At 42.9% G+C, this 19575-nt stretch overlaps 40 non-coding genes across 40 annotated transcripts; all 40 read right to left on the reverse strand.

Annotated features, from left to right (window-relative positions):
- Positions 1-247: 247 nt before the first annotated feature.
- Positions 248-366, reverse strand: LOC134111161 (5S ribosomal RNA). The gene has a single exon (XR_009944544.1). It is a non-coding gene; the product is annotated as a 5S ribosomal RNA (ribosomal RNA).
- Positions 367-705: 339 nt separating this feature from the next.
- LOC134110974 (5S ribosomal RNA) lies at positions 706-824 on the reverse strand. The gene has a single exon (XR_009944357.1). It is a non-coding gene; the product is annotated as a 5S ribosomal RNA (ribosomal RNA).
- A 394-nt stretch (positions 825-1218) lies between these two features.
- On the reverse strand, positions 1219-1337 carry LOC134110975 (5S ribosomal RNA). Its single transcript, XR_009944358.1, has one exon. It is a non-coding gene; the product is annotated as a 5S ribosomal RNA (ribosomal RNA).
- A 339-nt stretch (positions 1338-1676) lies between these two features.
- On the reverse strand, positions 1677-1795 carry LOC134110977 (5S ribosomal RNA). Its single transcript, XR_009944360.1, has one exon. It is a non-coding gene; the product is annotated as a 5S ribosomal RNA (ribosomal RNA).
- A 339-nt stretch (positions 1796-2134) lies between these two features.
- LOC134110978 (5S ribosomal RNA) lies at positions 2135-2253 on the reverse strand. Its single transcript, XR_009944361.1, has one exon. It is a non-coding gene; the product is annotated as a 5S ribosomal RNA (ribosomal RNA).
- Positions 2254-2592: 339 nt separating this feature from the next.
- Positions 2593-2711, reverse strand: LOC134110979 (5S ribosomal RNA). Its single transcript, XR_009944362.1, has one exon. It is a non-coding gene; the product is annotated as a 5S ribosomal RNA (ribosomal RNA).
- A 394-nt stretch (positions 2712-3105) lies between these two features.
- LOC134111204 (5S ribosomal RNA) lies at positions 3106-3224 on the reverse strand. Its single transcript, XR_009944586.1, has one exon. It is a non-coding gene; the product is annotated as a 5S ribosomal RNA (ribosomal RNA).
- A 394-nt stretch (positions 3225-3618) lies between these two features.
- On the reverse strand, positions 3619-3737 carry LOC134110980 (5S ribosomal RNA). Its single transcript, XR_009944363.1, has one exon. It is a non-coding gene; the product is annotated as a 5S ribosomal RNA (ribosomal RNA).
- A 339-nt stretch (positions 3738-4076) lies between these two features.
- Positions 4077-4195, reverse strand: LOC134110981 (5S ribosomal RNA). The gene has a single exon (XR_009944364.1). It is a non-coding gene; the product is annotated as a 5S ribosomal RNA (ribosomal RNA).
- A 394-nt stretch (positions 4196-4589) lies between these two features.
- LOC134111205 (5S ribosomal RNA) lies at positions 4590-4708 on the reverse strand. The gene has a single exon (XR_009944587.1). It is a non-coding gene; the product is annotated as a 5S ribosomal RNA (ribosomal RNA).
- Positions 4709-5102: 394 nt separating this feature from the next.
- On the reverse strand, positions 5103-5221 carry LOC134110982 (5S ribosomal RNA). Its single transcript, XR_009944365.1, has one exon. It is a non-coding gene; the product is annotated as a 5S ribosomal RNA (ribosomal RNA).
- Positions 5222-5565: 344 nt separating this feature from the next.
- LOC134110983 (5S ribosomal RNA) lies at positions 5566-5684 on the reverse strand. Its single transcript, XR_009944366.1, has one exon. It is a non-coding gene; the product is annotated as a 5S ribosomal RNA (ribosomal RNA).
- Positions 5685-6023: 339 nt separating this feature from the next.
- LOC134110984 (5S ribosomal RNA) lies at positions 6024-6142 on the reverse strand. Its single transcript, XR_009944367.1, has one exon. It is a non-coding gene; the product is annotated as a 5S ribosomal RNA (ribosomal RNA).
- Positions 6143-6536: 394 nt separating this feature from the next.
- On the reverse strand, positions 6537-6655 carry LOC134110985 (5S ribosomal RNA). Its single transcript, XR_009944368.1, has one exon. It is a non-coding gene; the product is annotated as a 5S ribosomal RNA (ribosomal RNA).
- Positions 6656-6994: 339 nt separating this feature from the next.
- LOC134110986 (5S ribosomal RNA) lies at positions 6995-7113 on the reverse strand. The gene has a single exon (XR_009944369.1). It is a non-coding gene; the product is annotated as a 5S ribosomal RNA (ribosomal RNA).
- Positions 7114-7452: 339 nt separating this feature from the next.
- LOC134110988 (5S ribosomal RNA) lies at positions 7453-7571 on the reverse strand. The gene has a single exon (XR_009944371.1). It is a non-coding gene; the product is annotated as a 5S ribosomal RNA (ribosomal RNA).
- Positions 7572-7965: 394 nt separating this feature from the next.
- On the reverse strand, positions 7966-8084 carry LOC134111206 (5S ribosomal RNA). Its single transcript, XR_009944588.1, has one exon. It is a non-coding gene; the product is annotated as a 5S ribosomal RNA (ribosomal RNA).
- A 394-nt stretch (positions 8085-8478) lies between these two features.
- Positions 8479-8597, reverse strand: LOC134111207 (5S ribosomal RNA). The gene has a single exon (XR_009944589.1). It is a non-coding gene; the product is annotated as a 5S ribosomal RNA (ribosomal RNA).
- A 394-nt stretch (positions 8598-8991) lies between these two features.
- On the reverse strand, positions 8992-9110 carry LOC134110989 (5S ribosomal RNA). The gene has a single exon (XR_009944372.1). It is a non-coding gene; the product is annotated as a 5S ribosomal RNA (ribosomal RNA).
- Positions 9111-9449: 339 nt separating this feature from the next.
- Positions 9450-9568, reverse strand: LOC134110990 (5S ribosomal RNA). Its single transcript, XR_009944373.1, has one exon. It is a non-coding gene; the product is annotated as a 5S ribosomal RNA (ribosomal RNA).
- A 394-nt stretch (positions 9569-9962) lies between these two features.
- Positions 9963-10081, reverse strand: LOC134110991 (5S ribosomal RNA). The gene has a single exon (XR_009944374.1). It is a non-coding gene; the product is annotated as a 5S ribosomal RNA (ribosomal RNA).
- A 339-nt stretch (positions 10082-10420) lies between these two features.
- Positions 10421-10539, reverse strand: LOC134110992 (5S ribosomal RNA). Its single transcript, XR_009944375.1, has one exon. It is a non-coding gene; the product is annotated as a 5S ribosomal RNA (ribosomal RNA).
- A 394-nt stretch (positions 10540-10933) lies between these two features.
- On the reverse strand, positions 10934-11052 carry LOC134111209 (5S ribosomal RNA). Its single transcript, XR_009944591.1, has one exon. It is a non-coding gene; the product is annotated as a 5S ribosomal RNA (ribosomal RNA).
- Positions 11053-11446: 394 nt separating this feature from the next.
- Positions 11447-11565, reverse strand: LOC134111210 (5S ribosomal RNA). Its single transcript, XR_009944592.1, has one exon. It is a non-coding gene; the product is annotated as a 5S ribosomal RNA (ribosomal RNA).
- Positions 11566-11959: 394 nt separating this feature from the next.
- Positions 11960-12078, reverse strand: LOC134110993 (5S ribosomal RNA). Its single transcript, XR_009944376.1, has one exon. It is a non-coding gene; the product is annotated as a 5S ribosomal RNA (ribosomal RNA).
- Positions 12079-12417: 339 nt separating this feature from the next.
- Positions 12418-12536, reverse strand: LOC134111211 (5S ribosomal RNA). The gene has a single exon (XR_009944593.1). It is a non-coding gene; the product is annotated as a 5S ribosomal RNA (ribosomal RNA).
- A 394-nt stretch (positions 12537-12930) lies between these two features.
- On the reverse strand, positions 12931-13049 carry LOC134111437 (5S ribosomal RNA). The gene has a single exon (XR_009944820.1). It is a non-coding gene; the product is annotated as a 5S ribosomal RNA (ribosomal RNA).
- A 394-nt stretch (positions 13050-13443) lies between these two features.
- Positions 13444-13562, reverse strand: LOC134110994 (5S ribosomal RNA). Its single transcript, XR_009944377.1, has one exon. It is a non-coding gene; the product is annotated as a 5S ribosomal RNA (ribosomal RNA).
- Positions 13563-13901: 339 nt separating this feature from the next.
- Positions 13902-14020, reverse strand: LOC134110995 (5S ribosomal RNA). Its single transcript, XR_009944378.1, has one exon. It is a non-coding gene; the product is annotated as a 5S ribosomal RNA (ribosomal RNA).
- A 394-nt stretch (positions 14021-14414) lies between these two features.
- On the reverse strand, positions 14415-14533 carry LOC134110996 (5S ribosomal RNA). The gene has a single exon (XR_009944379.1). It is a non-coding gene; the product is annotated as a 5S ribosomal RNA (ribosomal RNA).
- Positions 14534-14872: 339 nt separating this feature from the next.
- LOC134110997 (5S ribosomal RNA) lies at positions 14873-14991 on the reverse strand. The gene has a single exon (XR_009944380.1). It is a non-coding gene; the product is annotated as a 5S ribosomal RNA (ribosomal RNA).
- Positions 14992-15385: 394 nt separating this feature from the next.
- LOC134111212 (5S ribosomal RNA) lies at positions 15386-15504 on the reverse strand. Its single transcript, XR_009944594.1, has one exon. It is a non-coding gene; the product is annotated as a 5S ribosomal RNA (ribosomal RNA).
- Positions 15505-15898: 394 nt separating this feature from the next.
- Positions 15899-16017, reverse strand: LOC134110999 (5S ribosomal RNA). The gene has a single exon (XR_009944382.1). It is a non-coding gene; the product is annotated as a 5S ribosomal RNA (ribosomal RNA).
- Positions 16018-16411: 394 nt separating this feature from the next.
- LOC134111000 (5S ribosomal RNA) lies at positions 16412-16530 on the reverse strand. Its single transcript, XR_009944383.1, has one exon. It is a non-coding gene; the product is annotated as a 5S ribosomal RNA (ribosomal RNA).
- A 394-nt stretch (positions 16531-16924) lies between these two features.
- LOC134111001 (5S ribosomal RNA) lies at positions 16925-17043 on the reverse strand. Its single transcript, XR_009944384.1, has one exon. It is a non-coding gene; the product is annotated as a 5S ribosomal RNA (ribosomal RNA).
- Positions 17044-17437: 394 nt separating this feature from the next.
- On the reverse strand, positions 17438-17556 carry LOC134111799 (5S ribosomal RNA). The gene has a single exon (XR_009945142.1). It is a non-coding gene; the product is annotated as a 5S ribosomal RNA (ribosomal RNA).
- A 339-nt stretch (positions 17557-17895) lies between these two features.
- Positions 17896-18014, reverse strand: LOC134111146 (5S ribosomal RNA). Its single transcript, XR_009944529.1, has one exon. It is a non-coding gene; the product is annotated as a 5S ribosomal RNA (ribosomal RNA).
- A 394-nt stretch (positions 18015-18408) lies between these two features.
- Positions 18409-18527, reverse strand: LOC134111002 (5S ribosomal RNA). Its single transcript, XR_009944385.1, has one exon. It is a non-coding gene; the product is annotated as a 5S ribosomal RNA (ribosomal RNA).
- Positions 18528-18921: 394 nt separating this feature from the next.
- Positions 18922-19040, reverse strand: LOC134111811 (5S ribosomal RNA). Its single transcript, XR_009945153.1, has one exon. It is a non-coding gene; the product is annotated as a 5S ribosomal RNA (ribosomal RNA).
- Positions 19041-19379: 339 nt separating this feature from the next.
- Positions 19380-19498, reverse strand: LOC134111213 (5S ribosomal RNA). Its single transcript, XR_009944595.1, has one exon. It is a non-coding gene; the product is annotated as a 5S ribosomal RNA (ribosomal RNA).
- Between the last annotated feature and the right edge of the window lie 77 nt (positions 19499-19575).

Here is a 19575-nt window from a genome sequence, read left to right on the forward strand (position 1 = left end):
GCAAAGAAGGCTGTGACATCCTATGGCGAAAATTGGATGGACTAGAGAAGACCCGCCCAGGAGTCCCAGCCAATCGGTGGATGGCCATTGCAGTCCCCGCCACCTCAAATGGCCTGACGATGGTATGGACGTAAGCCACCTTTCATCTTCTTCCTATTGCATCTCTTCTACAATGTGATCAACTTTTTACAATTGTGTAGGTGTACAATCTGCGGCGCTCGGCGGCTTTCGGAGAGAGAAGTGAAAAAGCTTACGGCACCTGGGATTCCCAGGCGGTCTTCCATCCAGGTACTAAACAGGCCCTGCTCTGCTTAGCTTCCGAGATCAGACGAGATCGGGCGGAACCAGAGAGGTATGGCCGTAAGCTGCTTTTTATCTTTTTCCTAATCCTTTATAATGCGTCAATGAATTATGACACGCCTGCCGTTGGCATCTTTGTGTGGGTTAAATAAGGGTATGCAAAGAAGGCTGTGACATCCCATGCCGAAAATTGGATGGACTAGAGAAGACCCGCCCAGGAGTCCCAGCCAATCGGTGAATGGCCATTGCAGTCCCCGCCACCTCAAATGGCCTGACGATGGTATGGACGTAAGCCACCTTTCATCTTCTTCCTATTGCATCTCTTCTACAATGTGAATTTTTTTTTACAATTGTGTAGGTGTACAATCTACGGCGCTGGGCGGCTTTCAGAGAGAGAAGTTAAAAAGCTTACGGCACCTGGGATTCCCAGGCGGTCTTCCATCCAGGTACTAACCAGGCCCTGCTCTGCTTAGCTTCCGAGATCAGACGAGATCGGGCGGAACCAGAGAGGTATGGCCGTAAGCTGCTTTTCAACTTTTTCCTAATCCTTTAAAACGTGTCAAAGATAATCAGAAGTTTCTTTTTCTAAAATTGAAGCAGTTCTTAGCATTGGCAAGAGAGGTTCCTAAAACCTAAAGGGAACTTTACTTTTCTTCACTGGTAAATCTAACATGTTTGGTTAGCACCTGTATTTCAACGGCTATATTACAAACAAAAGTATGCCAATTGTTAAATGTTGATCAACACTAATTTAGCAACCATGAAACGGAATCATGTTTGATAATATTGTCTAAATGCCTTTCATATCCAACGTTAAAACAACAATAAACATGCATCTCTTCAACAATGTGATATACTTTTTGTAATTTGTAGGTGTACAATCTGCGGCGCTCTGCAGCTTTCAGAGAGAAGTGAAAAAGCTTACGGCACCTGGGATTCCCAGGCGGTCTTCCATCCAGGTACTAACCAGGCCCTGCTCTGCTTAGCTTCCGAGATCAGACGAGATCGGGCGGAACCAGAGAGGTATGGCCGTAAGCTGCTTTTTATCTTTTTCCTAATCCTTTATAATGCGTCAAAAAATTATGTCACGCCTGCCGTTGGCATCTTTTTGTGGGTTAAATAAGGGTATGCAAAGAAGGCTGTGACATCCTATGGCGAAAATTGGATGGACTAGAGAAGACCCGCCCAGGAGTCCCAGCCAATCGGTGGATGGCAATTGCAGTCCCCGCCACCTCAAATGGCCTGACGATGGTATGGACGTAAGCCACCTTTCATCTTCTTCCTATTGCATCTCTTCTACAATGTGATCAACTTTTTACAATTGTGTAGGTGTACAAGCTACGGCGCTGGGCGGCTTTCAGAGAGAGAAGTGAAAAAGCTTACGGCACCTGGGATTCCCAGGCGGTCTTCCATCCAGGTACTAACCAGGCCCTGCTCTGCTTAGCTTCCGAGATCAGACGAGATCGGGCGGAACCAGAGAGGTATGGCCGTAAGCTGCTTTTTATCTTTTTCCTAATCCTTTATAATGCGTCAAAAAATTATGTCACGCCTGCCGTTGGCATCTTTTTGTGGGTTAAATAAGGGTATGCAAAGAAGGCTGTGACATCCTATGGCGAAAATTGGATGGACTAGAGAAGACCCGCCCAGGAGTCCCAGCCAATCGGTGGATGGCAATTGCAGTCCCCGCCACCTCAAATGGCCTGACGATGGTATGGACGTAAGCCACCTTTCATCTTCTTCCTATTGCATCTCTTCTACAATGTGATCAACTTTTTACAATTGTGTAGGTGTACAAGCTACGGCGCTGGGCGGCTTTCAGAGAGAGAAGTGAAAAAGCTTACGGCACCTGGGATTCCCAGGCGGTCTTCCATCCAGGTACTAACCAGGCCCTGCTCTGCTTAGCTTCCGAGATCAGACGAGATCGGGCGGAACCAGAGAGGTATGGCCGTAAGCTGCTTTTTATCTTTTTCCTAATCCTTTATAATGCGTCAAAAAATTATGTCACGCCTGCCGTTGGCATCTTTGTGTGGGTTAAATAAGGGTATGCAAAGAAGGCTGTGACATCCTATGGCGAAAATTGGATGGACTAGAGAAGACCCGCCCAGGAGTCCCAGCCAATCGGTGGATGGCCATTGCAGTCCCCGCCACCTCAAATGGCCTGACGATGGTATGGACGTAAGCCACCTTTCATCTTCTTCCTATTGCATCTCTTCTACAATGTGATCAACTTTTTACAATTGTGTAGGTGTACAAGCTACGGCGCTGGGCGGCTTTCAGAGAGAGAAGTGAAAAAGCTTACGGCACCTGGGATTCCCAGGCGGTCTTCCATCCAGGTACTAACCAGGCCCTGCTCTGCTTAGCTTCCGAGATCAGACGAGATCGGGCGGAACCAGAGAGGTATGGCCGTAAGCTGCTTTTCAACTTTTTCCTAATCCTTTAAAACGTGTCAAAGATAATCAGAAGTTTCTTTTTCTAAAATTGAAGCAGTTCTTAGCATTGGCAAGAGAGGTTCCTAAAACCTAAAGGGAACTTTACTTTTCTTCACTGGTAAATCTAACATGTTTGGTTAGCACCTGTATTTCAACGGCTAAATTACAAACAAAAGTATGCCAATTGTTAAATGTTGATCAACACTAATTTAGCAACCATGAAACGGAATCATGTTTGATAATATTGTCTAAATGCCTTTCATATCCAACGTTAAAACAACAATAAACATGCATCTCTTCAACAATGTGATATACTTTTTGTAATTTGTAGGTGTACAATCTGCGGCGCTCTGCAGCTTTCAGAGAGAAGTGAAAAAGCTTACGGCACCTGGGATTCCCAGGCGGTCTTCCATCCAGGTACTAACCAGGCCCTGCTCTGCTTAGCTTCCGAGATCAGACGAGATCGGGCGGTACCAGAGAGGTATGGCGGTAAGCTGCTTTTCAACTTTTTCCTAATCCTTTAAAACGTGTCAAAGATAATCAGAAGTTTCTTTTTCTAAAATTGAAGCAGTTCTTAGCATTGGCAAGAGAGGTTCCTAAAACCTAAAGGGAACTTTACTTTTCTTCACTGGTAAATCTAACATGTTTGGTTAGCACCTGTATTTCAACGGCTAAATTACAAACAAAAGTATGCCAATTGTTAAATGTTGATCAACACTAATTTAGCAACCATGAAACGGAATCATGTTTGATAATATTGTCTAAATGCCTTTCATATCCAACGTTAAAACAACAATAAACATGCATCTCTTCAACAATGTGATATACTTTTTGTAATTTGTAGGTGTACAATCTGCGGCGCTCTGCAGCTTTCAGAGAGAAGTGAAAAAGCTTACGGCACCTGGGATTCCCAGGCGGTCTTCCATCCAGGTACTAACCAGGCCCTGCTCTGCTTAGCTTCCGAGATCAGACGAGATCGGGCGGAACCAGAGAGGTATGGCCGTAAGCTGCTTTTTATCTTTTTCCTAATCCTTTATAATGCGTCAAAAAATTATGTCACGCCTGCCGTTGGCATCTTTTTGTGGGTTAAATAAGGGTATGCAAAGAAGGCTGTGACATCCTATGGCGAAAATTGGATGGACTAGAGAAGACCCGCCCAGGAGTCCCAGCCAATCGGTGGATGGCAATTGCAGTCCCCGCCACCTCAAATGGCCTGACGATGGTATGGACGTAAGCCACCTTTCATCTTCTTCCTATTGCATCTCTTCTACAATGTGATCAACTTTTTACAATTGTGTAGGTGTACAAGCTACGGCGCTGGGCGGCTTTCAGAGAGAGAAGTGAAAAAGCTTACGGCACCTGGGATTCCCAGGCGGTCTTCCATCCAGGTACTAACCAGGCCCTGCTCTGCTTAGCTTCCGAGATCAGACGAGATCGGGCGGAACCAGAGAGGTATGGCCGTAAGCTGCTTTTCAACTTTTTCCTAATCCTTTAAAACGTGTCAAAGATAATCAGAAGTTTCTTTTTCTAAAATTGAAGCAGTTCTTAGCATTGGCAAGAGAGGTTCCTAAAACCTAAAGGGAACTTTACTTTTCTTCACTGGTAAATCTAACATGTTTGGTTAGCACCTGTATTTCAACGGCTAAATTACAAACAAAAGTATGCCAATTGTTAAATGTTGATCAACACTAATTTAGCAACCATGAAACGGAATCATGTTTGATAATATTGTCTAAATGCCTTTCATATCCAACGTTAAAACAACAATAAACATGCATCTCTTCAACAATGTGATATACTTTTTGTAATTTGTAGGTGTACAATCTGCGGCGCTCTGCAGCTTTCAGAGAGAAGTGAAAAAGCTTACGGCACCTGGGATTCCCAGGCGGTCTTCCATCCAGGTACTAACCAGGCCCTGCTCTGCTTAGCTTCCGAGATCAGACGAGATCGGGCGGTACCAGAGAGGTATGGCGGTAAGCTGCTTTTCAACTTTTTCCTAATCCTTTAAAACGTGTCAAAGATAATCAGAAGTTTCTTTTTCTAAAATTGAAGCAGTTCTTAGCATTGGCAAGAGAGGTTCCTAAAACCTAAAGGGAACTTTACTTTTCTTCACTGGTAAATCTAACATGTTTGGTTAGCACCTGTATTTCAACGGCTAAATTACAAACAAAAGTATGCCAATTGTTAAATGTTGATCAACACTAATTTAGCAACCATGAAACGGAATCATGTTTGATAATATTGTCTAAATGCCTTTCATATCCAACGTTAAAACAACAATAAACATGCATCTCTTCAACAATGTGATATACTTTTTGTAATTTGTAGGTGTACAATCTGCGGCGCTCTGCAGCTTTCAGAGAGAAGTGAAAAAGCTTACGGCACCTGGGATTCCCAGGCGGTCTTCCATCCAGGTACTAACCAGGCCCTGCTCTGCTTAGCTTCCGAGATCAGACGAGATCGGGCGGAACCAGAGAGGTATGGCCGTAAGCTGCTTTTCATCTTTTTCCTAATCCTTTAAAACGTGTCAAAGATAATCAGAAGTTTCTTTTTCTAAAATTGAAGCAGTTCTTAGCATTGGCAAGAGAGGTTCCTAAAGCCTGAAGGTAACTTTACTTTTCTTCACTGGCAATTCTAACATGTTGGGTTAGCACCTGTATTTCAACGGCTAAATTACAAACAACAGTATGCCAATCGTAAATGTTGACCAACACTAAATTAGCAATCATGAAACGGAATCATTTTGGATAATATTGTCTAATTTCCTTTCATATCCAACGTTAAAACAGGTGTACAATCTGCGGCGCTCGGCGGCTTTCGGAGAGAGAAGTGAAAAAGCTTACGGCACCTGGGATTCCCAGGCGGTCTTCCATCCAGGTACTAACCAGGCCCTGCTCTGCTTAGCTTCCGAGATCAGACGAGATCGGGCGGAACCAGAGAGGTATGGCCGTAAGCTGCTTTTTATCTTTTTCCTAATCCTTTATAATGCGTCAATGAATTATGACACGCCTGCCGTTGGCATCTTTGTGTGGGTTAAATAAGGGTATGCAAAGAAGGCTGTGACATCCCATGCCGAAAATTGGATGGACTAGAGAAGACCCGCCCAGGAGTCCCAGCCAATCGGTGAATGGCCATTGCAGTCCCCGCCACCTCAAATGGCCTGACGATGGTATGGACGTAAGCCACCTTTCATCTTCTTCCTATTGCATCTCTTCTACAATGTGAATTTTTTTTTACAATTGTGTAGGTGTACAATCTACGGCGCTGGGCGGCTTTCAGAGAGAGAAGTTAAAAAGCTTACGGCACCTGGGATTCCCAGGCGGTCTTCCATCCAGGTACTAACCAGGCCCTGCTCTGCTTAGCTTCCGAGATCAGACGAGATCGGGCGGAACCAGAGAGGTATGGCCGTAAGCTGCTTTTCAACTTTTTCCTAATCCTTTAAAACGTGTCAAAGATAATCAGAAGTTTCTTTTTCTAAAATTGAAGCAGTTCTTAGCATTGGCAAGAGAGGTTCCTAAAACCTAAAGGGAACTTTACTTTTCTTCACTGGTAAATCTAACATGTTTGGTTAGCACCTGTATTTCAACGGCTAAATTACAAACAAAAGTATGCCAATTGTTAAATGTTGATCAACACTAATTTAGCAACCATGAAACGGAATCATGTTTGATAATATTGTCTAAATGCCTTTCATATCCAACGTTAAAACAACAATAAACATGCATCTCTTCAACAATGTGATATACTTTTTGTAATTTGTAGGTGTACAATCTGCGGCGCTCTGCAGCTTTCAGAGAGAAGTGAAAAAGCTTACGGCACCTGGGATTCCCAGGCGGTCTTCCATCCAGGTACTAACCAGGCCCTGCTCTGCTTAGCTTCCGAGATCAGACGAGATCGGGCGGAACCAGAGAGGTATGGCCGTAAGCTGCTTTTTATCTTTTTCCTAATCCTTTATAATGCGTCAAAAAATTATGTCACGCCTGCCGTTGGCATCTTTTTGTGGGTTAAATAAGGGTATGCAAAGAAGGCTGTGACATCCTATGGCGAAAATTGGATGGACTAGAGAAGACCCGCCCAGGAGTCCCAGCCAATCGGTGGATGGCAATTGCAGTCCCCGCCACCTCAAATGGCCTGACGATGGTATGGACGTAAGCCACCTTTCATCTTCTTCCTATTGCATCTCTTCTACAATGTGATCAACTTTTTACAATTGTGTAGGTGTACAAGCTACGGCGCTGGGCGGCTTTCAGAGAGAGAAGTGAAAAAGCTTACGGCACCTGGGATTCCCAGGCGGTCTTCCATCCAGGTACTAACCAGGCCCTGCTCTGCTTAGCTTCCGAGATCAGACGAGATCGGGCGGAACCAGAGAGGTATGGCCGTAAGCTGCTTTTTATCTTTTTCCTAATCCTTTATAATGCGTCAAAAAATTATGTCACGCCTGCCGTTGGCATCTTTGTGTGGGTTAAATAAGGGTATGCAAAGAAGGCTGTGACATCCTATGGCGAAAATTGGATGGACTAGAGAAGACCCGCCCAGGAGTCCCAGCCAATCGGTGGATGGCCATTGCAGTCCCCGCCACCTCAAATGGCCTGACGATGGTATGGACGTAAGCCACCTTTCATCTTCTTCCTATTGCATCTCTTCTACAATGTGATCAACTTTTTACAATTGTGTAGGTGTACAAGCTACGGCGCTGGGCGGCTTTCAGAGAGAGAAGTGAAAAAGCTTACGGCACCTGGGATTCCCAGGCGGTCTTCCATCCAGGTACTAACCAGGCCCTGCTCTGCTTAGCTTCCGAGATCAGACGAGATCGGGCGGAACCAGAGAGGTATGGCCGTAAGCTGCTTTTCAACTTTTTCCTAATCCTTTAAAACGTGTCAAAGATAATCAGAAGTTTCTTTTTCTAAAATTGAAGCAGTTCTTAGCATTGGCAAGAGAGGTTCCTAAAACCTAAAGGGAACTTTACTTTTCTTCACTGGTAAATCTAACATGTTTGGTTAGCACCTGTATTTCAACGGCTAAATTACAAACAAAAGTATGCCAATTGTTAAATGTTGATCAACACTAATTTAGCAACCATGAAACGGAATCATGTTTGATAATATTGTCTAAATGCCTTTCATATCCAACGTTAAAACAACAATAAACATGCATCTCTTCAACAATGTGATATACTTTTTGTAATTTGTAGGTGTACAATCTGCGGCGCTCTGCAGCTTTCAGAGAGAAGTGAAAAAGCTTACGGCACCTGGGATTCCCAGGCGGTCTTCCATCCAGGTACTAACCAGGCCCTGCTCTGCTTAGCTTCCGAGATCAGACGAGATCGGGCGGTACCAGAGAGGTATGGCGGTAAGCTGCTTTTCAACTTTTTCCTAATCCTTTAAAACGTGTCAAAGATAATCAGAAGTTTCTTTTTCTAAAATTGAAGCAGTTCTTAGCATTGGCAAGAGAGGTTCCTAAAACCTAAAGGGAACTTTACTTTTCTTCACTGGTAAATCTAACATGTTTGGTTAGCACCTGTATTTCAACGGCTAAATTACAAACAAAAGTATGCCAATTGTTAAATGTTGATCAACACTAATTTAGCAACCATGAAACGGAATCATGTTTGATAATATTGTCTAAATGCCTTTCATATCCAACGTTAAAACAACAATAAACATGCATCTCTTCAACAATGTGATATACTTTTTGTAATTTGTAGGTGTACAATCTGCGGCGCTCTGCAGCTTTCAGAGAGAAGTGAAAAAGCTTACGGCACCTGGGATTCCCAGGCGGTCTTCCATCCAGGTACTAACCAGGCCCTGCTCTGCTTAGCTTCCGAGATCAGACGAGATCGGGCGGTACCAGAGAGGTATGGCGGTAAGCTGCTTTTCAACTTTTTCCTAATCCTTTAAAACGTGTCAAAGATAATCAGAAGTTTCTTTTTCTAAAATTGAAGCAGTTCTTAGCATTGGCAAGAGAGGTTCCTAAAACCTAAAGGGAACTTTACTTTTCTTCACTGGTAAATCTAACATGTTTGGTTAGCACCTGTATTTCAACGGCTAAATTACAAACAAAAGTATGCCAATTGTTAAATGTTGATCAACACTAATTTAGCAACCATGAAACGGAATCATGTTTGATAATATTGTCTAAATGCCTTTCATATCCAACGTTAAAACAACAATAAACATGCATCTCTTCAACAATGTGATATACTTTTTGTAATTTGTAGGTGTACAATCTGCGGCGCTCTGCAGCTTTCAGAGAGAAGTGAAAAAGCTTACGGCACCTGGGATTCCCAGGCGGTCTTCCATCCAGGTACTAACCAGGCCCTGCTCTGCTTAGCTTCCGAGATCAGACGAGATCGGGCGGAACCAGAGAGGTATGGCCGTAAGCTGCTTTTTATCTTTTTCCTAATCCTTTATAATGCGTCAAAAAATTATGTCACGCCTGCCGTTGGCATCTTTTTGTGGGTTAAATAAGGGTATGCAAAGAAGGCTGTGACATCCTATGGCGAAAATTGGATGGACTAGAGAAGACCCGCCCAGGAGTCCCAGCCAATCGGTGGATGGCAATTGCAGTCCCCGCCACCTCAAATGGCCTGACGATGGTATGGACGTAAGCCACCTTTCATCTTCTTCCTATTGCATCTCTTCTACAATGTGATCAACTTTTTACAATTGTGTAGGTGTACAAGCTACGGCGCTGGGCGGCTTTCAGAGAGAGAAGTGAAAAAGCTTACGGCACCTGGGATTCCCAGGCGGTCTTCCATCCAGGTACTAACCAGGCCCTGCTCTGCTTAGCTTCCGAGATCAGACGAGATCGGGCGGAACCAGAGAGGTATGGCCGTAAGCTGCTTTTCATCTTTTTCCTAATCCTTTAAAACGTGTCAAAGATTATCAGAAGTTTCTTTTTCTAAAATTGAAGCAGTTCTTAGCATTGGCAAGAGAGGTTCCTAAAACCTAAAGGGAACTTTACTTTTCTTCACTGGTAAATCTAACATGTTTGGTTAGCACCTGTATTTCAACGGCTAAATTACAAACAAAAGTATGCCAATTGTTAAATGTTGATCAACACTAATTTAGCAACCATGAAACGGAATCATGTTTGATAATATTGTCTAAATGCCTTTCATATCCAACGTTAAAACAACAATAAACATGCATCTCTTCAACAATGTGATATACTTTTTGTAATTTGTAGGTGTACAATCTGCGGCGCTCTGCAGCTTTCAGAGAGAAGTGAAAAAGCTTACGGCACCTGGGATTCCCAGGCGGTCTTCCATCCAGGTACTAACCAGGCCCTGCTCTGCTTAGCTTCCGAGATCAGACGAGATCGGGCGGAACCAGAGAGGTATGGCCGTAAGCTGCTTTTTATCTTTTTCCTAATCCTTTATAATGCGTCAAAAAATTATGTCACGCCTGCCGTTGGCATCTTTGTGTGGGTTAAATAAGGGTATGCAAAGAAGGCTGTGACATCCTATGGCGAAAATTGGATGGACTAGAGAAGACCCGCCCAGGAGTCCCAGCCAATCGGTGGATGGCCATTGCAGTCCCCGCCACCTCAAATGGCCTGACGATGGTATGGACGTAAGCCACCTTTCATCTTCTTCCTATTGCATCTCTTCTACAATGTGATCAACTTTTTACAATTGTGTAGGTGTACAAGCTACGGCGCTGGGCGGCTTTCAGAGAGAGAAGTGAAAAAGCTTACGGCACCTGGGATTCCCAGGCGGTCTTCCATCCAGGTACTAACCAGGCCCTGCTCTGCTTAGCTTCCGAGATCAGACGAGATCGGGCGGAACCAGAGAGGTATGGCCGTAAGCTGCTTTTCAACTTTTTCCTAATCCTTTAAAACGTGTCAAAGATAATCAGAAGTTTCTTTTTCTAAAATTGAAGCAGTTCTTAGCATTGGCAAGAGAGGTTCCTAAAACCTAAAGGGAACTTTACTTTTCTTCACTGGTAAATCTAACATGTTTGGTTAGCACCTGTATTTCAACGGCTAAATTACAAACAAAAGTATGCCAATTGTTAAATGTTGATCAACACTAATTTAGCAACCATGAAACGGAATCATGTTTGATAATATTGTCTAAATGCCTTTCATATCCAACGTTAAAACAACAATAAACATGCATCTCTTCAACAATGTGATATACTTTTTGTAATTTGTAGGTGTACAATCTGCGGCGCTCTGCAGCTTTCAGAGAGAAGTGAAAAAGCTTACGGCACCTGGGATTCCCAGGCGGTCTTCCATCCAGGTACTAACCAGGCCCTGCTCTGCTTAGCTTCCGAGATCAGACGAGATCGGGCGGTACCAGAGAGGTATGGCGGTAAGCTGCTTTTCAACTTTTTCCTAATCCTTTAAAACGTGTCAAAGATAATCAGAAGTTTCTTTTTCTAAAATTGAAGCAGTTCTTAGCATTGGCAAGAGAGGTTCCTAAAACCTAAAGGGAACTTTACTTTTCTTCACTGGTAAATCTAACATGTTTGGTTAGCACCTGTATTTCAACGGCTAAATTACAAACAAAAGTATGCCAATTGTTAAATGTTGATCAACACTAATTTAGCAACCATGAAACGGAATCATGTTTGATAATATTGTCTAAATGCCTTTCATATCCAACGTTAAAACAACAATAAACATGCATCTCTTCAACAATGTGATATACTTTTTGTAATTTGTAGGTGTACAATCTGCGGCGCTCTGCAGCTTTCAGAGAGAAGTGAAAAAGCTTACGGCACCTGGGATTCCCAGGCGGTCTTCCATCCAGGTACTAACCAGGCCCTGCTCTGCTTAGCTTCCGAGATCAGACGAGATCGGGCGGTACCAGAGAGGTATGGCGGTAAGCTGCTTTTCAACTTTTTCCTAATCCTTTAAAACGTGTCAAAGATAATCAGAAGTTTCTTTTTCTAAAATTGAAGCAGTTCTTAGCATTGGCAAGAGAGGTTCCTAAAACCTAAAGGGAACTTTACTTTTCTTCACTGGTAAATCTAACATGTTTGGTTAGCACCTGTATTTCAACGGCTAAATTACAAACAAAAGTATGCCAATTGTTAAATGTTGATCAACACTAATTTAGCAACCATGAAACGGAATCATGTTTGATAATATTGTCTAAATGCCTTTCATATCCAACGTTAAAACAACAATAAACATGCATCTCTTCAACAATGTGATATACTTTTTGTAATTTGTAGGTGTACAATCTGCGGCGCTCTGCAGCTTTCAGAGAGAAGTGAAAAAGCTTACGGCACCTGGGATTCCCAGGCGGTCTTCCATCCAGGTACTAACCAGGCCCTGCTCTGCTTAGCTTCCGAGATCAGACGAGATCGGGCGGAACCAGAGAGGTATGGCCGTAAGCTGCTTTTTATCTTTTTCCTAATCCTTTATAATGCGTCAAAAAATTATGTCACGCCTGCCGTTGGCATCTTTTTGTGGGTTAAATAAGGGTATGCAAAGAAGGCTGTGACATCCTATGGCGAAAATTGGATGGACTAGAGAAGACCCGCCCAGGAGTCCCAGCCAATCGGTGGATGGCAATTGCAGTCCCCGCCACCTCAAATGGCCTGACGATGGTATGGACGTAAGCCACCTTTCATCTTCTTCCTATTGCATCTCTTCTACAATGTGATCAACTTTTTACAATTGTGTAGGTGTACAAGCTACGGCGCTGGGCGGCTTTCAGAGAGAGAAGTGAAAAAGCTTACGGCACCTGGGATTCCCAGGCGGTCTTCCATCCAGGTACTAACCAGGCCCTGCTCTGCTTAGCTTCCGAGATCAGACGAGATCGGGCGGTACCAGAGAGGTATGGCGGTAAGCTGCTTTTCAACTTTTTCCTAATCCTTTAAAACGTGTCAAAGATAATCAGAAGTTTCTTTTTCTAAAATTGAAGCAGTTCTTAGCATTGGCAAGAGAGGTTCCTAAAACCTAAAGGGAACTTTACTTTTCTTCACTGGTAAATCTAACATGTTTGGTTAGCACCTGTATTTCAACGGCTAAATTACAAACAAAAGTATGCCAATTGTTAAATGTTGATCAACACTAATTTAGCAACCATGAAACGGAATCATGTTTGATAATATTGTCTAAATGCCTTTCATATCCAACGTTAAAACAACAATAAACATGCATCTCTTCAACAATGTGATATACTTTTTGTAATTTGTAGGTGTACAATCTGCGGCGCTCTGCAGCTTTCAGAGAGAAGTGAAAAAGCTTACGGCACCTGGGATTCCCAGGCGGTCTTCCATCCAGGTACTAACCAGGCCCTGCTCTGCTTAGCTTCCGAGATCAGACGAGATTGGGCGGTACCAGAGAGGTATGGCGGTAAGCTGCTTTTCAACTTTTTCCTAATCCTTTAAAACGTGTCAAAGATAATCAGAAGTTTCTTTTTCTAAAATTGAAGCAGTTCTTAGCATTGGCAAGAGAGGTTCCTAAAACCTAAAGGGAACTTTACTTTTCTTCACTGGTAAATCTAACATGTTTGGTTAGCACCTGTATTTCAACGGCTAAATTACAAACAAAAGTATGCCAATTGTTAAATGTTGATCAACACTAATTTAGCAACCATGAAACGGAATCATGTTTGATAATATTGTCTAAATGCCTTTCATATCCAACGTTAAAACAACAATAAACATGCATCTCTTCAACAATGTGATATACTTTTTGTAATTTGTAGGTGTACAATCTGCGGCGCTCTGCAGCTTTCAGAGAGAAGTGAAAAAGCTTACGGCACCTGGGATTCCCAGGCGGTCTTCCATCCAGGTACTAACCAGGCCCTGCTCTGCTTAGCTTCCGAGATCAGACGAGATCGGGCGGAACCAGAGAGGTATGGCCGTAAGCTGCTTTTTATCTTTTTCCTAATCCTTTATAATGCGTCAAAAAATTATGTCACGCCTGCCGTTGGCATCTTTTTGTGGGTTAAATAAGGGTATGCAAAGAAGGCTGTGACATCCTATGGCGAAAATTGGATGGACTAGAGAAGACCCGCCCAGGAGTCCCAGCCAATCGGTGGATGGCAATTGCAGTCCCCGCCACCTCAAATGGCCTGACGATGGTATGGACGTAAGCCACCTTTCATCTTCTTCCTATTGCATCTCTTCTACAATGTGATCAACTTTTTACAATTGTGTAGGTGTACAAGCTACGGCGCTGGGCGGCTTTCAGAGAGAGAAGTGAAAAAGCTTACGGCACCTGGGATTCCCAGGCGGTCTTCCATCCAGGTACTAACCAGGCCCTGCTCTGCTTAGCTTCCGAGATCAGACGAGATCGGGCGGAACCAGAGAGGTATGGCCGTAAGCTGCTTTTCATCTTTTTCCTAATCCTTTAAAACGTGTCAAAGATTATCAGAAGTTTCTTTTTCTAAAATTGAAGCAGTTCTTAGCATTGGCAAGAGAGGTTCCTAAAACCTAAAGGGAACTTTACTTTTCTTCACTGGTAAATCTAACATGTTTGGTTAGCACCTGTATTTCAACGGCTAAATTACAAACAAAAGTATGCCAATTGTTAAATGTTGATCAACACTAATTTAGCAACCATGAAACGGAATCATGTTTGATAATATTGTCTAAATGCCTTTCATATCCAACGTTAAAACAACAATAAACATGCATCTCTTCAACAATGTGATATACTTTTTGTAATTTGTAGGTGTACAATCTGCGGCGCTCTGCAGCTTTCAGAGAGAAGTGAAAAAGCTTACGGCACCTGGGATTCCCAGGCGGTCTTCCATCCAGGTACTAACCAGGCCCTGCTCTGCTTAGCTTCCGAGATCAGACGAGATCGGGCGGAACCAGAGAGGTATGGCCGTAAGCTGCTTTTTATCTTTTTCCTAATCCTTTATAATGCGTCAAAAAATTATGTCACGCCTGCCGTTGGCATCTTTTTGTGGGTTAAATAAGGGTATGCAAAGAAGGCTGTGACATCCTATGGCGAAAATTGGATGGACTAGAGAAGACCCGCCCAGGAGTCCCAGCCAATCGGTGGATGGCAATTGCAGTCCCCGCCACCTCAAATGGCCTGACGATGGTATGGACGTAAGCCACCTTTCATCTTCTTCCTATTGCATCTCTTCTACAATGTGATCAACTTTTTACAATTGTGTAGGTGTACAAGCTACGGCGCTGGGCGGCTTTCAGAGAGAGAAGTGAAAAAGCTTACGGCACCTGGGATTCCCAGGCGGTCTTCCATCCAGGTACTAACCAGGCCCTGCTCTGCTTAGCTTCCGAGATCAGACGAGATCGGGCGGAACCAGAGAGGTATGGCCGTAAGCTGCTTTTCAACTTTTTCCTAATCCTTTAAAACGTGTCAAAGATAATCAGAAGTTTCTTTTTCTAAAATTGAAGCAGTTCTTAGCATTGGCAAGAGAGGTTCCTAAAACCTAAAGGGAACTTTACTTTTCTTCACTGGTAAATCTAACATGTTTGGTTAGCACCTGTATTTCAACGGCTAAATTACAAACAAAAGTATGCCAATTGTTAAATGTTGATCAACACTAATTTAGCAACCATGAAACGGAATCATGTTTGATAATATTGTCTAAATGCCTTTCATATCCAACGTTAAAACAACAATAAACATGCATCTCTTCAACAATGTGATATACTTTTTGTAATTTGTAGGTGTACAATCTGCGGCGCTCTGCAGCTTTCAGAGAGAAGTGAAAAAGCTTACGGCACCTGGGATTCCCAGGCGGTCTTCCATCCAGGTACTAACCAGGCCCTGCTCTGCTTAGCTTCCGAGATCAGACGAGATCGGGCGGTACCAGAGAGGTATGGCGGTAAGCTGCTTTTCAACTTTTTCCTAATCCTTTAAAACGTGTCAAAGATAATCAGAAGTTTCTTTTTCTAAAATTGAAGCAGTTCTTAGCATTGGCAAGAGAGGTTCCTAAAACCTAAAGGGAACTTTACTTTTCTTCACTGGTAAATCTAACATGTTTGGTTAGCACCTGTATTTCAACGGCTAAATTACAAACAAAAGTATGCCAATTGTTAAATGTTGATCAACACTAATTTAGCAACCATGAAACGGAATCATGTTTGATAATATTGTCTAAATGCCTTTCATATCCAACGTTAAAACAACAATAAACATGCATCTCTTCAACAATGTGATATACTTTTTGTAATTTGTAGGTGTACAATCTGCGGCGCTCTGCAGCTTTCAGAGAGAAGTGAAAAAGCTTACGGCACCTGGGATTCCCAGGCGGTCTTCCATCCAGGTACTAACCAGGCCCTGCTCTGCTTAGCTTCCGAGATCAGACGAGATCGGGCGGAACCAGAGAGGTATGGCCGTAAGCTGCTTTTCAACTTTTTCCTAATCCTTTAAAACGTGTCAAAGATAATCAGAAGTTTCTTTTTCTAAAATTGAAGCAGTTCTTAGCATTGGCAAGAGAGGTTCCTAAAACCTAAAGGGAACTTTACTTTTCTTCACTGGTAAATCTAACATGTTTGGTTAGCACCTGTATTTCAACGGCTAAATTACAAACAAAAGTATGCCAATTGTTAAATGTTGATCAACACTAATTTAGCAACCATGAAACGGAATCATGTTTGATAATATTGTCTAAATGCCTTTCATATCCAACGTTAAAACAACAATAAACATGCATCTCTTCAACAATGTGATATACTTTTTGTAATTTGTAGGTGTACAATCTGCGGCGCTCTGCAGCTTTCAGAGAGAAGTGAAAAAGCTTACGGCACCTGGGATTCCCAGGCGGTCTTCCATCCAGGTACTAACCAGGCCCTGCTCTGCTTAGCTTCCGAGATCAGACGAGATCGGGCGGAACCAGAGAGGTATGGCCGTAAGCTGCTTTTCAACTTTTTCCTAATCCTTTAAAACGTGTCAAAGATAATCAGAAGTTTCTTTTTCTAAAATTGAAGCAGTTCTTAGCATTGGCAAGAGAGGTTCCTAAAACCTAAAGGGAACTTTACTTTTCTTCACTGGTAAATCTAACATGTTTGGTTAGCACCTGTATTTCAACGGCTAAATTACAAACAAAAGTATGCCAATTGTTAAATGTTGATCAACACTAATTTAGCAACCATGAAACGGAATCATGTTTGATAATATTGTCTAAATGCCTTTCATATCCAACGTTAAAACAACAATAAACATGCATCTCTTCAACAATGTGATATACTTTTTGTAATTTGTAGGTGTACAATCTGCGGCGCTCTGCAGCTTTCAGAGAGAAGTGAAAAAGCTTACGGCACCTGGGATTCCCAGGCGGTCTTCCATCCAGGTACTAACCAGGCCCTGCTCTGCTTAGCTTCCGAGATCAGACGAGATCGGGCGGAACCAGAGAGGTATGGCCGTAAGCTGCTTTTCAACTTTTTCCTAATCCTTTAAAACGTGTCAAAGATAATCAGAAGTTTCTTTTTCTAAAATTGAAGCAGTTCTTAGCATTGGCAAGAGAGGTTCCTAAAACCTAAAGGGAACTTTACTTTTCTTCACTGGTAAATCTAACATGTTTGGTTAGCACCTGTATTTCAACGGCTAAATTACAAACAAAAGTATGCCAATTGTTAAATGTTGATCAACACTAATTTAGCAACCATGAAACGGAATCATGTTTGATAATATTGTCTAAATGCCTTTCATATCCAACGTTAAAACAACAATAAACATGCATCTCTTCAACAATGTGATATACTTTTTGTAATTTGTAGGTGTACAATCTGCGGCGCTCTGCAGCTTTCAGAGAGAAGTGAAAAAGCTTACGGCACCTGGGATTCCCAGGCGGTCTTCCATCCAGGTACTAACCAGGCCCTGCTCTGCTTAGCTTCCGAGATCAGATGAGATCGGGCGGAACCAGAGAGGTATGACCGTAAGCTGCTTTTTATCTTTTTCCTAATCCTTTATAATGCGTCAAAAAATTATGTCACGCCTGCCGTTGGCATCTTTTTGTGGGTTAAATAAGGGTATGCAAAGAAGGCTGTGACATCCTATGGCGAAAATTGGATGGACTAGAGAAGACCCGCCCAGGAGTCCCAGCCAATCGGTGGATGGCAATTGCAGTCCCCGCCACCTCAAATGGCCTGACGATGGTATGGACGTAAGCCACCTTTCATCTTCTTCCTATTGCATCTCTTCTACAATGTGATCAACTTTTTACAATTGTGTAGGTGTACAAGCTACGGCGCTGGGCGGCTTTCAGAGAGAGAAGTGAAAAAGCTTACGGCACCTGGGATTCCCAGGCGGTCTTCCATTCAGGTACTAACCAGGCCCTGCTCTGCTTAGCTTCCGAGATCAGACGAGATCGGGCGGAACCAGAGAGGTATGGCCGTAAGCTGCTTTTCATCTTTTTCCTAATCCTTTAAAACGTGTCAAAGATAATCAGAAGTTTCTTTTTCTAAAATTGAAGCAGTTCTTAGCATTGGCAAGAGAGGTTCCTAAAACCTAAAGGGAACTTTACTTTTCTTCACTGGTAAATCTAACATGTTGGGTTAGCACCTGTATTTCAACGGCTAAATTACAAACAAAAGTATGCCAATTGTTAAATGTTGATCAACACTAATTTAGCAACCATGAAACGGAATCATGTTTGATAATATTGTCTAAATGCCTTTCATATCCAACGTTAAAACAACAATAAACATGCATCTCTTCAACAATGTGATATACTTTTTGTAATTTGTAGGTGTATAATCTGCGGCGCTCTGCAGCTTTCAGAGAGAAGTGAAAAAGCTTACGGCACCTGGGATTCCCAGGCGGTCTTCCATCCAGGTACTAACCAGGCCCTGCTCTGCTTAGCTTCCGAGATCAGACGAGATCGGGCGGAACCAGAGAGGTATGGCCGTAAGCTGCTTTTCAACTTTTTCCTAATCCTTTAAAACGTGTCAAAGATAATCAGAAGTTTCTTTTTCTAAAATTGAAGCAGTTCTTAGCATTGGCAAGAGAGGTTCCTAAAACCTAAAGGGAACTTTACTTTTCTTCACTGGTAAATCTAACATGTTTGGTTAGCACCTGTATTTCAACGGCTAAATTACAAACAAAAGTATGCCAATTGTTAAATGTTGATCAACACTAATTTAGCAACCATGAAACGGAATCATGTTTGATAATATTGTCTAAATGCCTTTCATATCCAACGTTAAAACAACAATAAACATGCATCTCTTCAACAATGTGATATACTTTTTGTAATTTGTAGGTGTACAATCTGCGGCGCTCTGCAGCTTTCAGAGAGAAGTGAAAAAGCTTACGGCACCTGGGATTCCCAGGCGGTCTTCCATCCAGGTACTAACCAGGCCCTGCTCTGCTTAGCTTCCGAGATCAGATGAGATCGGGCGGAACCAGAGAGGTATGACCGTAAGCTGCTTTTTATCTTTTTCCTAATCCTTTATAATGCGTCAAAAAATTATGTCACGCCTGCCGTTGGCATCTTTTTGTGGGTTAAATAAGGGTATGCAAAGAAGGCTGTGACATCCTATGGCGAAAATTGGATGGACTAGAGAAGACCCGCCCAGGAGTCCCAGCCAATCGGTGGATGGCAATTGCAGTCCCCGCCACCTCAAATGGCCTGACGATGGTATGGACGTAAGCCACCTTTCATCTTCTTCCTATTGCATCTCTTCTACAATGTGATCAACTTTTTACAATTGTGTAGGTGTACAAGCTACGGCGCTGGGCGGCTTTCAGAGAGAGAAGTGAAAAAGCTTACGGCACCTGGGATTCCCAGGCGGTCTTCCATCCAGGTACTAACCAGGCCCTGCTCTGCTTAGCTTCCGAGATCAGACGAGATCGGGCGGTACCAGAGAGGTATGGCGGTAAGCTGCTTTTCAACTTTTTCCTAATCCTTTAAAACGTGTCAAAGATAATCAGAAGTTTCTTTTTCTAAAATTGAAGCAGT

This window comes from Pungitius pungitius, unplaced genomic scaffold (assembly GCF_949316345.1).
Source record: "Pungitius pungitius unplaced genomic scaffold, fPunPun2.1 scaffold_29, whole genome shotgun sequence".
NCBI classification, from domain to species: Eukaryota; Metazoa; Chordata; class Actinopteri; order Perciformes; family Gasterosteidae; genus Pungitius; species Pungitius pungitius.